General features: G+C 44.6%; 1 long non-coding RNA gene across 1 annotated transcript; it reads right to left on the bottom strand.

Moving 5' to 3' along the window:
* Positions 1 to 350: 350 nt before the first annotated feature.
* LOC115462734 lies at positions 351 to 15,591 on the bottom strand. The gene is made up of 3 exons (XR_003940939.1): positions 15,523 to 15,591; positions 4,198 to 4,202; positions 351 to 368 (listed from the first exon to the last, which is right to left on the bottom strand). It is a non-coding gene; the product is annotated as an uncharacterized LOC115462734 (long non-coding RNA).
* Between the last annotated feature and the right edge of the window lie 2,057 nt (positions 15,592 to 17,648).

The following is a 17,648-nucleotide window of genomic DNA, read 5'->3' on the forward strand; positions in this document are numbered from 1 at the left end:
GAGGATGCCAAAGAGCTTTATTGAAATTAAAAACGACCCGACACGGCCGTGTTTCGGCCCAAAAGGCCTGCCTCAGAGGTCTTAATCAATCTGGGTGTAGCAGTGTGTTTTGATACACCGATGAGAATTGATGCCCAATTATTGGGTAATATAAATCTTCCTCCAATCTTTTCTCCTTGACAAAATGGCTGTGTCGGGTCGTTTTTAATTTCAATAAAGCTCTTTAGCATCCTCCTTTGTATTTTCCTCACTGTTTTTTCTACATCTACACAACTTAAGGTGCCATATATAGAATTTGGGGGTAAGTGCTATTCTATAAAGGGTGCCCAAATTTGGGTGCCATTAATAGAAGCGCTTAGTGCCAAGATCTGCACCCATTTTGGGCGCAAGGATTTACACCAACTAAAACGTGATGTAAATCTTCATGGCTAAATTAGTTGCAGGTCTGCCATAATTTATAACACTGCGTAAAATTTCTAGGAATGCCCCTGATCCACCCATGACCCTTCCATGGCCATGCCACCTTTTCAGATCTGCATGGACAATTTACTTGTACATCTTTATAGAATCCCGACTAGGAAGATGTGCACATAAGTATTAATTGTTATCAATTAGCCCACAATTATTGCCAATTAACTGCTCATTTGTCAATTAAGTTGCATGCACATGGGTTAGGAGGAAATATTCTGGTGTGGATAAGGAATTGGCTATTGGACAGAAAACAGAGGGTAGGGTTAAATGGTTATTCCTCTCGATGGAGAAGGGTGAATAGTGGAGTGCTGCAGGGATCAGTACTGGGACTGGTGCTATTTAACATATTTATAAATAATATGGAAATTGGAATGACAAGTTAGGTGATTAAATTTGTGGATGACATAAAACTATTCAAAGTTGTTAAAACACATGCGGACTGTGAAAAATTGCAGGAAGACCATAGGAAGTTGGAAGACAGGGCATCCAAATGGCAGATGAAATTTAACGTGGACAAATGCAAAGTGATGCACATTGGAAAGAATAATCCAGATTATAGTTACCTGATGCTAGGTTCCACCTTAGGAGTCAGCACTCAAGAAAAAGATCTAGGTGTCATTGTAGACAATGCGCTGAAATTTTTTCTCTAGTATGCGGCAGCATTAAAAAAAAAGCAAACAAGATGCTAGGAATTATTAGGAAAGGGAAGTAAAATAAGACCAAGAATATTATAATGCCTCTGTATCGCTCCATGGTGTGACCTCACCTTGAGTATTGTATTCAATTCTGGTCACCCTATCTCAAAAGAGATATAGTGGAATTAGAAAAGGTTCAAAGAAGAGTGACCAGAATGATAAAGGAGATGGAAGTGCACCCATATGAGGAAAGGCTAAAGAGATTAGCAGATTGGAAAAGAGATGACTGAGGGACGATATGATTGAGGTCTATAAAATCCTGAGTGGTGTAGAATGGGTAAACGTGAATTGATTTTTTACTCTTTCAAAAAGTACAAAGACTAGGGTACACTCAATGAAATTACATGGAAATACTTTTTTAGCGCCTAAAAAATTGGCACCAAAAAAGCTCATAGCGGTATTCTATAAACCACACCTAAAGTTAGGCATGGTTTATAGAATAGCGCTTAAGCCCAGGGGTTGTGCCTACCTTTAGGTGTGGCCATTTACACCAACAAAAATGTGGTGCAAATGCTGATGCCTACATTTAGGTGCAAAGCCCCCTTATTCTATAATTATGCACATAACTAAAAGTCACGCCTCTGATCCACCCTGATCTGCCCATGGCCCTCTCATTTCTGCGCCCCCTTTTCTGACTTGCGTGTAAAATTTAGACAGATCCCGTGCTTAAATTTACATATGTAAATGTTAATTGAATCTAATTAGTGCCAATAATTGCATTTTAAAAAGCCAATTATTGGCACTAATTAGCTTGTTATTCAATTAAAATGTGTACACAAATTGGGCATGCGCCTTCATTTTTAGTGCTTTTTATAGAATTAGGAGGTTAGTGTTTACACACACAGGCACGTTGGTTTGGTTGATACTCTATAGCAGGGGTGGGCAACCTCTGTCCTCAAAGGAGACAACCCAGTCAGGTTTTCAGCATTTCCCCAATGAATATGCATGCGATCTATTTGTATGCACTGCCTCCATTGTATGCAAATAGATCTCAGGCATATTCATTGAGGAAATTCTGAAAACCTGACTGGGTTGTGGCCCTCGAGGACCAAGGTTGCCCACCCTTGCTCTATAGGAAGGTGCATTGTGGCGTTCTACTGCACTATTAAAAACCTTCAGATTAACAAGGATTTTTTACATTCATTATCTAATTAGAAACATGAAATACAATATGCTTGCTTTATTAACTTCAGACATTTTTTATAAACATAAGTATCCCATTTAGTCATCAGTATGTCCTCATTCACTTGATTTAATCGTTATATGAGTATTGGCGTAATTGTACTTTAATTACAATGAAATGTTATTTGCAGTGAATTATCAAGCACATAAATCATTTCCGCACTCAGCAAAGTATCTGATGGCTTTAAATTGGATGAAATTGTGTATTGGGTACATTTGCAAGTATCTACTTTCATTTCACATCACTCTCCCACTTAGTGGCATAGCGGGTAGGGCAATGGGTTATGGACCAGTGAAGCTAGGGTGCAAATCCAGGCGACAGTGACACTCCTTGAGGCCCTGAGCAAATCATTTTGCCCACCACTGTGTCAGGACCAACTTTAATTGCAAGCGTGAGTAGAGGAGTAGCCTAGTGGTTAGTGAGCAGACATTGATCCTGGGGAACTGGGTTCAATTCCCACTGCAGCTCCTTGTGACTCTGGGCAAATCACTTAACCCTCCATTGCCCCGGGTACAAATAAGTACCTGTATATACTATGTAAACTGCTTTGAATGTAGTTGCAAAAACCACAGAAAGGCAGTATCCCATTTCAATTTCCCTTTCTAGGGCGGGGCCTATCTGCTATATCTTACTTGCAACTGTCATTTGACATAATTTTAGAAAGGGGGGGGGGAGAGTTATTATAACCAAATTGGCTGTAGAGGTTATAGAAAATTATCTCTGGCTGAAAATTCTTTTAATTCTTCATTAATTTCACTTACTAACGCAATTAAAGAGGGTCATTTTAGATCACGTGATGTGCTGAAGGAGCAGGCAGCATTTTGCTGGAGCTCCCCAGTTCCCTCTGTGGAGACGGGCCCTAGCTGAATAAACTCTCTACAATATTCTCTTTTTCTGTTCCTTTTATTTCTTAATTGTTCTATGGACAAATTTGTGTGGAAATCAGCACAGATGATGTCCAGTAAAGTTTTTAAAAAGGACATGGAGAAGAAGACGGCCTGTGCAGATGGAGGCAAGGGGACTGCACCAGATATGGTGCAGTACATTATGGAGACAGTAGTAAGCTCATTGAAGTCTCAATTTGATGGCCTCACAGAGCAGTTTTCCGCACTGTCCCAAACTGTGAAAGAATTCGGTGGCAGGATGACGGAGTGTGAGAAACATATCAGTGAGGTGGAGGACTCAGTGGGAAGGCACAGGAGGAGCTATTTACCTTGAATACTGCACTGTGAGACTAAGCTAGAAGACCTTGAAAATAGGTCACGACACAATAATCGTTGCCTTGTGTGCTTCAAGAGACAGTCAAAGAGGCTGAGCTTGTGGAATTCTTGGAAGCTTTATGACAAAGGGAGTTGCTGCCGTCTGTGCTGGGCAGACTTCTACAGTCTGTGTCCTGATCGTAGCTGGACAGATTCAGTTTCAGAAGTTGGAGAACAAGGCCAGTGCTGGGCAGACTTCTCTGGTTTGTGCCCTGATCATGGTTGAATCAATTTGGATGGGTTAGAGTGGAGCTTTTCAGGGGCTTTGATGACAACTTCTGAAGTTTTAAAACAAGGACTATTTCAGGCAGACTTATATGGTCTATGTCCTAAAAATGGCCAGGACAAATCAAGATCAGGTATACATATGAAGTATCACATCATACCTTATGTAATGAGTTTATCTTGCTGGCAGCAGATCAGTAGCGTAGCCAGACATAGTATTCTGGGTGGACCTGAGCCCAAACTAGGTGGGCATACAATCCCTCCTGCATGCTCCTTCTGCCCCGCAAACAACCCCCCCCCCCTGCGCACATGTGCTTTTTTGCCCATACCCCGCACCACTGACTTCAAAGAATAAAATAAATACCTGAGCTGGCAGGGGATCCACAAGATCCGTCAGCTGAAGATGTCCTCCGGCGGCCAGAACAAGTGATTTTCCTATCTACTACAACCACCCATTGCCACTGTGCCACATGCTCGGTTTTCAGGCATGCGCAAAAAACAAGCATGTGCATAAGGTGTGGGGGTGGTTGGTAATGTGGCAATGGGTGAAAAGTACCGTTAGCTGAAGCAGGTAGGAAAATCACTTGTTCTGGCTGCCGAAGGACATCTTCAGCTGGCGGGGCTTGAGGATCCCTGCCAGCCATAAGGGTGTCAGAATTTTCAGGTGGGCCTGAACTGAGGTTGGGTGGGCCTAGGGCCACCCGGGCCCTCCCATGGCAATCCCCTGGGGTAGATTGGATGGACTTTACAGGTCTTTATCTGTCATCATCTACTATGTTACCACATGTTACTATGTTATGCCTGAGAATACATTGAGGAAGCTGTGAGTGGAATGTGCGCAAAGACTAATCTGTTGTGCTTTGGGAGACGGAGGTCATGTACAATTATAGCCTGCGTCATGCATTCCGGCCATAAAGATCTTATTTTGCGCCAGTATCATCAGCTGAAAGAATTAAAATATCAAGGCTCTAAAATTTTATTGTTCCTGGATTATTCCGCAGAAGTGGCATCAAAACAGTGTGCTTACAAGAACATTTACAAGATATTGGTAGAAAAAAATGTTCGCTTTGTGCTTCAACATCCAACATGACTCAGGTTTATTCATAATGGTTTACTGTGCTATTTTGCCACCCCTGAGGTGGCAACTAGCCACCTGCTGGCCCTTTTGGATGACCAAGCCTCAGCGTCTACCTCCAGAGGTATTGACTGACTGCTTGGTACTATATACAAATTGCTGGATTATGTTGCAATCCTTTTTTGATGCAGAGAAAGGAGTGATAATACTTTCATCAGATATGTATTGTATGAATGCTGGGTTTGTGTTTGGGAGATTCAGCATGAGTAATCTATGCATTTTATGTTTTTGACTGCAGAGGGAGGTTCAGGGTGGGGGAGGTTTTGGGAATAGTAATTCTGAATGTTGTGAGCTATTTCTCTTGGGAGGAGAATTATTGTCATTTTTGGTATTTTTGCAGGATGAGTGTAATACTGTTATCATTTATTATTGCAGGTATTGGGTTCTTGAGGGGTCCAGTGGGGGCTGGGCACTGGACACTTTGATATTGCTGTATGAATCCATGTTCCATGATGGATTTTATGCGTTTGGCATCGTGGAATGTCTTTGGCATAGGATCTCCCCTGAAGCACTATAAAATTTTAACTGCCTTGAGGCGTGCTAAGATTCAATTGGCCTGACTTCAGGAAACTTGGCTTTCTGCTGAGGAACACCTTAAGTTGAAGCTTGACTGGGTATGAGAGGTGGTGGTGGTGTCTTTGGGGGAGCACCATGCTAGAGTGGCCATACTTATTTGCAAATCATTTCCTTGCACGGTGGTGCATCACTTGCTGGATCCAGCGGGTCATTATGCCATATTTCAACTGCGTTGGCAAGGTATTGATATTATTGTGGTAAATGTCTACTCTTCTACTGTTCATGGTCATGCTTTTCTGTTGGCTGTAATGAACAAATGTTTGGCTTTTGGCACTTTACCTCTTTTCATTTGTGTGGAGTTCAATGTGGTTATGGATCCTAGTGTGGATAGACTCCCTGCATCGTCTCAACCTAGTAATCCTATGAGAGGTTTACCGTTTTTACTGCGTCATTGGATTTTGTAGATGTTTGGTGTGCCTTGCATCCCATGGACAATAATTTTACTCACTTTGCTAGAGCACACAATGTTGCTTCCAGATTGAACTATATTTTGTTGCCAGAGATTGGTTTGCACGTGTGCAAAAAGGGGAGCCTAAGCTATCTGATCATTTATAAATATGGGTGGGTTTTCAAGGGGCCTCTATCAGTATATCCCAAGATGGCTTTTCCCTAAATATTTATATAAGTACGTCCATTTTCAAAAATATTTTATAGAAAAATGGGATTCATATTGTTATCATAATTCTGAATACAAGGATGACCCCCTCCTTTTTGGTAGACTGCAAAAGTAGTTTTAAGTAGTTATTGCTTGTGTGGCACATAGACATAAACAGCTTAATCAGGCCACTCTAAAATTGATAGCAACTCTGGCTTAAGAACGTAGGCATTATATTCAAGACCTGACACAGGCTAATCAGGACAGTATGTTGACCATTCAATCTTTGCTAAACACCAAACTGCATGAGTGAAGTAAGAAAGAGAATACTTACTATAAATTCAAGTTATGTGTCCATGGGAATAAGGTGGGCACTTTGCTCTATCATCTTCTCCAGCCTTGGCTGGGTCCTAGAATGATGTCTACTATTTGTGATGATGCGGGGGGGGGGGGGGGGGGGGGGTCTCCATACAGTGCCAAAGGATATAGCTCAATATTTTAATGACTATTTTCAAAGTTTTTATTCAGCTCCGACAGAGGACTCTTCTGGCGGGTTTTCTTTAGAGTCCTTGGATTTGCCGCAGTTGTTGGCAGTAGATTTAGAGGTGCTTAATGCACCTATTTTGGTGGAAGTGATTAAATCGGTCATACGTTCCTTGGCCCTGAATAAATCAGCTGGACCTGTTGGTTATTCTAGTGAATTTTTTCAAGTTGTTGGAATCTCAGGTCTCGCCGGTTTTTTAATTGTATTTTTATCAGGTTTTAGCCCAAGGTACCTTTCTGCAAGATAGTAATCAGGCCTTGATTACTCTCATTCCAAAGCCTGGCAAAGATCTGAATTTAGTCATGTCCTACAGGTCAATACTGCTGTCAAATGTGGAATGCAAAATTCTTACTAAGATTCTGGCTCTGCAGATCAGTCACATTTCACCTCGTTTGCTGCATCAAGATCAAGTGGGTTTTGTTTGAGGTCAGCATTCTATATTTAATGTATGGAAGATTTTATTAGCTTGGGAATATTGTAATTTGCATAGGACTGAGGCCCTGGCTCTTAGTTGTGATGCAGAAAAGACCTTTGATTTGGTTTTGTGTTCTTTTCTTTTTCGAGTCCTAGAGAAGTTTGGTTTTCAGGGTTCTTTTCTTGCAGACCATTCATACCTTGTATCAGGAGCCACAAGCAGCGATATAGGTCAGTGGAGTGATATCTTCCACTTTTTTGGTGCAATGGGGCACCCGTCAAGGGTGTCCCCTTTCCCCTTACTATTTATGTTATTTTTGGAGCCTTTATTGAATAGCATACACATTGTTCCAGCTATTCATGGTGTTACCCTAGGTGGATCGCAAAAAACAACAAGGCAAACGATCTGCAAAATCCAATATGGAAAAAGAAGCCAGCAGATCAATATAACATCAGAAAGATTTTATTGAAGACACCGCATGTAAACAAATTGCCCGACACAGGCCGTGTTTTGCCCACCAAGGGCTGTGTCAGGGGCTAATTTGAAACCTACTGAAAGGAGCAACTCTAAAAATGGAAAACTTGTGGTGTATAATAGATTGGAAAAAACCAGCGCAAACAGCAGATGCCTAAATGATGTGACTCTTAACACAACGCAAGCAGATGCACTGCTGTCAAACCTCAGCCAGGTCACAGCAGGTACAGTGGGGGAAATAAGTATTTGATCCCTTGCTGATTTTGTAAGTTTGCCCACTGACAAAGACATGAGCAGCCCATAATTGAAGGGTAGGTTATTGGTAACAGTGAGAGATAGCACATCACAAATTAAATCCGGAAAATCACATTGTGGAAAGTATATGAATTTATTTGCATTCTGCAGAGGGAAATAAGTATTTAATCCCTCTGGCAAACAAGACCTAATACTTGGTGGCAAAACCCTTGTTGGCAAGCACAGCGGTCAGACGTCTTCTGTAGTTGATGATGAGGTTTGCACACATGTCAGGAGGAATTTTGGTCCACTCCTCTTTGCAGATCATCTCTAAATCATTAAGAGTTCTGGGCTGTCGCTTGGCAACTCGCAGCTTCAGCTCCCTCCATAAGTTTTCAATGGGATTAAGGTCAGGTGACTGGCTAGGCCACTCCATGACCCTAATGTGCTTCTTCCTGAGCCACTCCTTTGTTGCCTTGGCTGTATGTTTTGGGTCATTGTCGTGCTGGAAGACCCAGCCACGACCCATTTTTAAGGCCCTGGCGGAGGGAAGGAGGTTGTCACTCAGAATTGTACGGTACATGGCCCCATCCATTCTCCCATTGATGCGGTGAAGTAGTCCTGTGCCCTTAGCAGAGAAACACCCCCCAAAACATAACATTTCCACCTCCATGCTTGACAGTGGGGACGGTGTTCTTTGGGTCATAGGCAGCATTTCTCTTCCTCCAAACACGGCGAGTTGAGTTCATGCCAAAGAGCTCAATTTTTGTCTCATCTGACCACAGCACCTTCTCCCAATCACTCTCGGCATCATCCAGGTGTTCACTGGCAAACTTCAGACGGGCCGTCACATGTGCCTTCCGGAGCAGGGGGACCTTGCGGGCACTGCAGGATTGCAATCCGTTATGTCGTAATGTGTTACCAATGGTTTTCGTGGTGACAGTGGTCCCAGCTGCCTTGAGATCATTGACAAGTTCCCCCCTTGTAGTTGTAGGCTGATTTCTAACCTTCCTCATGATCAAGGATACCCCACGAGGTGAGATTTTGCGTGGAGCCCCAGATCTTTGTCGATTGACAGTCATTTTGTACTTCTTCCATTTTCTTACTATGGCACCAACAGTTGTCTCCTTCTCGCCCAGCGTCTTACTGATGGTTTTGTAGCCCATTCCAGCCTTGTGCAGGTGTATGATCTTGTCCCTGACATCCTTAGACAGCTCCTTGCTCTTGGCCATTTTGTAGAGGTTAGAGTCTGACTGATTCACTGAGTCTGTGGACAGGTGTCTTTCATACAGGTGACCATTGCCGACAGCTGTCTGTCATGCAGGTAACGAGTTGATTTGGAGCATCTACCTGGTCTGTAGGGGCCAGATCTCTTACTGGTTGGTGGGGGATCAAATACTTATTTCCCTCTGCAGAATGCAAATAAATTCATATACTTTCCACAATGTGATTTTCCGGATTTAATTTGTGATGTGCTATCTCTCACTGTTACCAATAACCTACCCTTCAATTATGGGCTGCTCATGTCTTTGTCAGTGGGCAAACTTACAAAATCAGCAAGGGATCAAATACTTATTTCCCCCACTGTAAATGCTTTCAGTAAAGCAGTGGCGTTCCTAGGGGGGTGGACACCCGGGGCGGCGCCCCGCCCCCCGGGTGCAGCGCCCCCCCGATGCAGCGAGGACCCCCCCGTAAAAGAGCCCCCTCCCTGGGTGCATGCCGCTGGGGGGGGGGGGGGGGTGCCGCAGTGTGCACCTGCTGCGAGTTTACTAACTTTGCTCGTTCGCTGCAGCTCCCTCTGCCCCGGAACAGGAAGTAACCTGTTCCGGGGCAGAGGGAGCTGCAGCGAACGAGAGAAGTTAGCAAACTCGCGCAGCAGGCGCACGCCGCGGCACCCCCCAGCGGCGTGCACCCGGGGCGGACAGCCCCCACCGCCCCCCCCTTGGTACGCCACTGCAGTAAAGGCATAAACTTGGACTTCAGTTCTTCTTTCCTTGGGTGGACCCAGGGGCATATCTGCGTGGGGCCACAGGGGCCTGGGCCCCCGCAGATTTCGCCCTGGCCCCCCTCCCCGCCGTCAACCCTCCCCCGCTGCTTACTTTTGCTGGCGGGGGGCCCCAACCCCCGCCAGCCGAGGTCCGACCCGCAATCTCCATATTTCGTCTTCCTCCGTGGCCATATGCTTCAAGGAAGTAACGCTGCGGTGCTGATTCGTTGAATCCAGTTCGGCGTCTGACGTCGCAGCGATGTCAGACGCCGAACTGGATTCAACGAATCAGCACTGCAGCGTTACTTCCTTGAAGCACATGGCCACGGAGGAAGACGAAATATGGAGATTGCGGGTCGGACCTCGGCTGGCGGGGGTTGGGGCCCCCCGCCAGCAAAAGTAAGCAACGGGGGAGGGTTGACGGCGGGGAGGGGGTGGAGAGAGGGGGTGGAGAGAGGCGGCGGCGGCGGGGGGGGGGGGGGGGGAAGGGAGGCAAAAATGTGCCCCCCCTCTCTGGCTCTGGCCCCCCCTACCGCCGGATTCCAGATACGCCCCTGGGTGGACCTACATTGAAATAGTGGCTTTTGAGGATAATATTTTATTTTGTTAACATCAGCCTTTGAATTCTATCCCTGCATTATTACAGTTAGTTGATTTCCTTTGGCACTGTTGAAGGTTTTACTGAACTATTAAAAAATGGTTTCTATACCTATACCTCCCTTTTCAATGGGGAGGAGACTCTACTGTTATTTGGGAGTTCAATTGCCCAAGACATTAGATAAATTGTATGAGGTTAACATTAAGCCTTTGTTGGACTATACCAGAAATCTGTTACATAATTGGGCGAATCTTCCTCTGTCTATGATGGGTAGACTTGCACTATTCTGTATGGGGCTCTTGCCTAAATGTCTATATGTGTTTCAGACTATCCCCTTGTCTCTTCATAGGAGAGATAAATTGCTACTACAACAGCATGTGCTTGCCTTTTTGTGGAGAGGACATTAGGCATAATTCGCTTATCATCAGTTGACTTGTGCAATGAGCAGGGGCGTAGCCAGACACCCAATTTTGGGTGGGCCTGGGCCCAAGATGGGTGGGCAGAAGAACTCCGCCCTGACCCACAAGTGATTTGGTCTCTCCCTCTCTCGCCTGCATGCTATATGGTCTCTCAAACATCCCCCTCCCCCCATACCTTTTAAATAGCAGCTTTTCACTGGCAGCAAGCAGTAAATAATACACACATTGCTCATGTTGGCTCCACAGCCTTCCCTCTGATGCAACTTCCTGTTTCTGCATAGGCAGGAATACATCAGAGGGAAGGCTGGTATGCAGGAAGGACAGGAATTTTCGACTGGTGGGGCTTGGGAATCCCTGCCAGACACTTCATAGGTGTGCTGCTACTGGGTGGGCCTGAGCCCAAAGTAGGTGGGACTGGGCCCACCCAGGCCCACCCTTGGCTACGCCACTGGCAATGAGACAGGGTGGCCTGGGATTACCTGATTTAGACCTTTGTTGCAAAGCTTGTGATCTACAACAAATTGCTGATTGGCTCAAGCAAACGGATTGCTATACATGCTTGCCATATGAATAAAGTCTATTTGCACCCCGGTGGCGTACCAAGGGGGGCAGTGGGGGCGGTCTGCCTTGGGTACACGCCGCTGGGGGGGTGCCATGGCGCGCTTGTTGCCCTGTCTCTGAGTTAGCAATTCGCATGTGTTCACTGCTCCCTCTGAGTCTGCCCTGGAACAGGTTACTTCCTGTTCCAGGGCAGACTCAGAGGGAGCAGTGAACACATGCGAATTGTGAACTCGGAGACAGGGCAACAGGCACGTGCCACGGCACCCTCCCCCCCCCAGCGGCGTGCACACGGGGGGTGTCATTTCGCCGGGGGTGGGGGGAGAGGTGTCATTTCGCTGGGGGGGGGGGGGGGTCGCATCGGCGATCCGCCCCAGGTGTCAGCTAGGGTCAGAACGCCACTGTTGCACCCTTGACTCTGAGCTATGTGCTTCATGCTGCATCTAAGATGCTGCCTAACGGCCATGTTTACTAAGCAGCGTTGTAGGTGCATTAACATTTTTAGCGCCCGTTAACCATGTATGTGCCTACAATATCCCTATAGGCACCTACATGGTTAACGCGTGCCGTGCGCTAAGTGTAGGCGTGCTAAAAACACTAACGCACCTTAGTAAACAGGACCCCAAGTATGCTAAAAACAGCTGCTTGGCTGTCCCACTGCGAAACGTTTGGTCCTGGCTATGAAAGTTGGAACATCTTCAGGTGTGAGTATCTGCCTGGCTGTCTTTGCAGGGCAATTTGGACATTCCAGCGGGCATGACTAGCAGTATGTTTCATCATTGGCGCTCTCTTGGAATAATTATGCTGAAACATTGTGTGGATGAGAATGGAAAAAATCCTTTCTTTTCAACAGCTATAGCAAATGTTTTAAGAAACAATACTGTGGCCATTTTACTGTTGCACTAAAAGTGGCCTCAGCACACAGGCTAAAAACAGTGCAGGCCACTTTTTAGTATGGCTTAGTAAAAGGGCCCCTTAATTTCCCAGGCAACAGCTTTTCATAAAACTAATATTAAGTCATTCAGCAGCTCGCAGAGTAAAAAACTTGCATCAGGCGTGGATGCTGTTTAAAAACACCATCCTGGAGGTTCAGGACAAATATATTCCACGTATTAGAAAAAAGGGAAAAAAGACTAAACGTCAGCCGGCGTGGCTAAACAGTAAGATAAAGGAAATCATTAGAGCCAAAAAACAATCCTTCAGAAAGTGGAGAAGAGAACCAACTGCAAGTAACAGGATAGATCATAAGGAATGCCAAGCCAAATGCAAAGCGGAGATAAGGAGGGCAAAAAAGGACTTTGAGAAGAAATTAGCGTTGGAAGCAAAAATACATAGTAAAAACTTTTTTAGATACATTAAAGCAGGAAACCGGCCAAAGAGTCGGTTGGGCCGCTGGACGAAAATGGTGTTAAAGGGGCGATCAAGGAGGACAAAGCCGTAGCGGAGAAATTAAATGAATTCTTTGCTTCGGTCTTCACCGAGGAGGATTTGGGGGGGACACCGGTGCCGGAAAGAATATTTGAAGCGGGGGAGTCGGAGAAACTAAACAAATTCTCTGTAACCTTGGAGGATGTAATGGGTCAGTTCAGCAAGCTGAAGAGTAGTAAATCACCGGGACCTGATGGTATTCATCCCAGAGTATTAATAGAACTAAAAAATGAACTTGCGGAGCTACTGTTAGAAATATGCAATCTGTCCCTAAAATCGAGTGTAATACCGGAAGACTGGAGGGTAGCCAATGTTACTCCGATTTTTAAGAAAGGTTCCAGAGGAGATCCGGGAAATTATAGACCGGTGAGTCTGACGTCGGTGCCGGGCAAGATGGTGGAGGCTATTATTAAGAATAAAATTGCAGAGCATATACAAAAACATGGACTGATGAGACAAAGTCAGCACGGATTTAGTGAAGGGAAGTCTTGCCTCACCAATCTAATGCATTTTTTTGAGGGGGTAAGCAAACATGTGGACAATGGGGAGCCGGTTGATATTGTATATCTGGATTTTCAGAAGGCGTTTGACAAAGTGCCGCACGAAAGACTCCTGAAGAAATTGCAGAGTCATGGAATCGGAGGTAGGGTATTATTATGGATTAAGAACTGGTTGAAAGATAGGAAGCAGAGAGTAGGATTGCGTGGCCAGTATTCTCAGTGGAGGAGGGTAGTTAGTGGGGTCCCGCAGGGGTCTGTGCTGGGTCCGTTGCTTTTTAATGTATTTATAAATGACCTAGAGATGGGAATAACTAGTGAGGTAATTAAATTCGCCGATGACACAAAATTATTCAGGGTCGTCAAGTCGCAGGAGGAATGTGAACGATTACAGGAGGACCTTGCGAGACTGGGAGAATGGGCGTGCAAGTGGCAGATGAAGTTCAATGTTGACAAGTGCAAAGTGATGCATGTGGGTAAGAGGAACCCGAATTATAGCTACGTCTTGCAAGGTTCCGCGTTAGGAGTTACGGATCAAGAAAGGGATCTGGGTGTCGTCGTCGATGATACGCTGAAACCTTCTGCTCAGTGTGCTGCTGCGGCTAGGAAAGCGAATAGAATGTTGGGTGTTATTAAGAAGGGTATGGAGTCCAGGTGTGCGGATGTTATAATGCCGTTGTATCGCTCCATGGTGCGACCGCACCTGGAGTATTGTGTTCAGTACTGGTCTCCGTATCTCAAAAAAGATATAGTAGAATTGGAAAAGGTACAGCGAAGGGCGACGAAAATGATAGTGGGGATGGGACGACTTTCCTATGAAGAGAGGCTGAGAAGGCTAGGGCTTTTCAGCTTGGAGAAGAGACGGCTGAGGGGAGATATGATAGAAGTGTATAAAATAATGAGTGGAATGGATCGGGTGGATGTGAAGCGACTGTTCACGCTATCCAAAAATACTAGGACTAGAGGGCATGAGTTGAAGCTACAGTGTGGTAAATTTAAAACGAATCGGAGAAAATTTTTCTTCACCCAACGTGTAATTAGACTCTGGAATTCATTGCCGGAGAACGTGGTACGGGCGGTTAGCTTGACGGAGTTTAAAAAGGGGTTAGATAGATTCCTAAAGGACAAGTCCATAGACCGCTATTAAATGGACTGGAAAAATTCCTCATTTTTAGGTATAACTTGTCTGGAATGTTTTTACGTTTGGGGAGCGTGCCAGGTGCCCTTGACCTGGATTGGCCACTGTCGGTGACAGGATGCTGGGCTAGATGGACCTTTGGTCTTTCCCAGTATGGCACTACTTATGTACTTATGTACTTATTACAGGTTTATTACTCCACAGTGAACAAGATAATTTTCAGGAATGAGTGATTAAACTTACTCTGGTTCAAAAATTCATCAGAAAACAAAATGGTATTGATCTTGGAGAGCAATGATTTACGACAATTTGTAAAGCTAGAAATAAAGGTCAACAAAATATTTGTAGGTGATACCTTTTTATTGGACATATATTTCTGGCTTGCTTTTGAGAGCTATATTACTTTCATCAGGTAAAAACAAACTCAACGATTTATATAAAATTAACTTTAAGATCAAGGGCACAAAACATTTTCCTATTACATTTTTGCTATCATTGCAAATGTCTGTTGGTCCTAGTAATTTATTTCATGGCTAACAAAATTGCTTCTCTCAAATATAATACATAAATAAAATTGAAAATAAAAATGTTATGGAATGCGTAAGTTATGGGGTCATGCGAGTAGAGCCATTTTGCTTCCATATACCACTACATGCAGTAAAGCACAGAGCAATTTAGAAGCAAACAACAGTAGCATTTCATCTGCTTTCTACCGATAAAAATCACTGTTTGCTCAGTATATTTATTGCTGTACTGCAAAATGTGGAATTATTTACACATGTCCAACTGCTTATTTATTTCCACAGCTTACTGAAATTGGAACATGCAGTATTTTAAGTTCTAGTGTGCAAAGGCTTTGGATGAAATCTGAATCTCTGTCCAAAGCTGGGGTGAAGATAGGGGGATTTCGGATTAGCCACTGTTAGAGACAGGATGCTGGACTCGATGGACCTTTGATCGACATCTCATTGCACATTGGATTGAATCCTGTACATGGTGCCAAAAGTCAGGGCACATAAAAATTAGCACTAAGCGCTATTCTACTAATGATGTTCAGAGTTGGGCGCCGTTAACAGACTAGCATCCCCCACCCAATTTTGTGCATGAGGATTTACACCAACTAGAACCTGGTGTAAATTCTTATGCTTAAATTAGGTGCAAGTCTCCCTTATTCAGTAAAACTGCATACAAATTTCAGGAATTCCCCTGATCCACCTGTGCCCCTACTATGGCTGGGTCTCCTTATCGGATCTGCGCATAAAATTTATGCATGGATCCCGGCACCTAAAGATGCATGTGCAATTATAAATTAATGCCAATTAGCACCAAATTATCCGTGCTGATTGGCTCATTTATCAATTAAATTGTGCATGTGCCCAAATTTACACATGTAATTATTAGAACCATATATAGAATTAGGATGATCTTGTTCTCTTAAGTAAAGTCTGAGCGAAGAGAAAGGCTTGAATCAGATTTCCATGTCAGCCCATTTTAGATCTTTTTGACCTTTTCTGTAGTTGGTCAGGCCCAGTCAGCGGTGGCGCCTCACTCCCCTCGTTTCCTCTCCTCCTGTGACAGCCCAGCATCTGCCCCTTCTCTTAATTTCCTATCCCTCCCTGGTGTACTTCAGAGGTGTCCTGGATGGTATAGCAATTCATCTTTGCTGCCTGTGCCAGCTCCCGCAGGCTTCTCTCTGCTGCATCCTGCCCTTGCTGACATCACTTCCTGATTCTTCACTGGTGAGACACAGCAGAGGGAAGCCTGTGGGGGCTGGCACAGGCAGCAAAGATAAATCACTGCAGCAATTGGCACATCTCAGAGGTATACAGGGGAAGGACAGGTGGCTTCAGAGAGGGGACAGATGCGATCTTTGGGCCTAGGGAGTTGGGAGGGGGTGGGAAAGACAGAGGAAATGCTGAGCTAAAGGAATGGGGACAGTTGGAATGACCCACCCAAGTTAACTGTGGGCACACCCAAAATAGTAGGTCCAGCTATGCCACTGCTTTTCTGGATATAAATATTCCCATTTTTGTGCTTAGGGGTAATACTGTAAAGTACTGTAGGTGCTGACAATTACATGCTGTTTATGTACCTAAATCATTAGATTAATGACATATAAAAGCATATGTGTTCATATATGCCAAAATTCTGCCTAAGTGCTATTCTATAAGATCATAAGAATTTAAGCATTGCCATAGTGGGACAGACTGAAGGTCCATCAAGCCCAGTATCCTGTTTCCAACTGTGGCCAATCCAGGTCACATCTTTTAGATGCTTGGATGATGCGTGCTAAGTGCAAATTCTATAATGGCGGTTCTGTGTGGCACTGCCATTATAGAATACTAGTGTAAGTTTACAGTTTCATGCCTAACTTTATGCACGTATGCCATGCCAAGGGCTGGTGTAAGTGCTCGAGCCTAACCACTGGCAGTTAGGTGTGTAACTCCAAGTATTTTATAACCTGCATGCAGAACACTTAATCATGCGTCTGACTTGCCCATGACCCTCTCACATCCATGTCCTCCCCCAGAAGTTGAGTATGATAGAATTAGTGCACCCAACTTCTAAAATAGTGACTAAGGGCATTGGGCATGCACCCACTAATTGGACTGGAGGAGTGGCCTAATGGTTAGTGTAGTGGGTTTTGGACCTGGGGAACTGGGTTTAATTCCTGCTGTTGCCTGATGGTTGGCAGTGGGTTGAGATCCTGGGGAACCAGGTTCAATTCCTTCTGCAGCTCTGTGTGACCCTGGGCAAGTCACTTAACCCTCTGTTGCCCCAAGTACAACAGTAGTACAATGCACTACTTAGATTGTGAGCCCACTAAGGACAGACCCAGTACCTGTAAAATGAAACTGTAAACCATTTAGGTCTAAGCAGTATATAAATACTTAAATGAATGAATGGTGCCATTTAGTTCCAGTTAACAGCCAATTATTAAATTAAGTTGCACACACAAGGAGTGGCCTAGTGGTTAGAGCACTGGTCTTGCAATCCAGAAGTGGTTGGTTCAAATCCCACTGCTGCTCCTTGTGATCTTGGGCAAGTCACTTAACCCTCTATTGCCTCAGGTGCAAACTTAGATTGTGAGACCTCCTGGTACACAGAAATATCCAGTATACCTGAATGTAACTCACCTTGAGCTACTACTGAAAAAGGTGTGAGCAAAATCTAAATAAATAAATAAACCAATCTCATTCTATAAATTGCATGTGCA

Source organism: Microcaecilia unicolor, chromosome 2, assembly GCF_901765095.1.
Source record: "Microcaecilia unicolor chromosome 2, aMicUni1.1, whole genome shotgun sequence".
Classification (NCBI taxonomy): domain Eukaryota; kingdom Metazoa; phylum Chordata; class Amphibia; order Gymnophiona; family Siphonopidae; genus Microcaecilia; species Microcaecilia unicolor.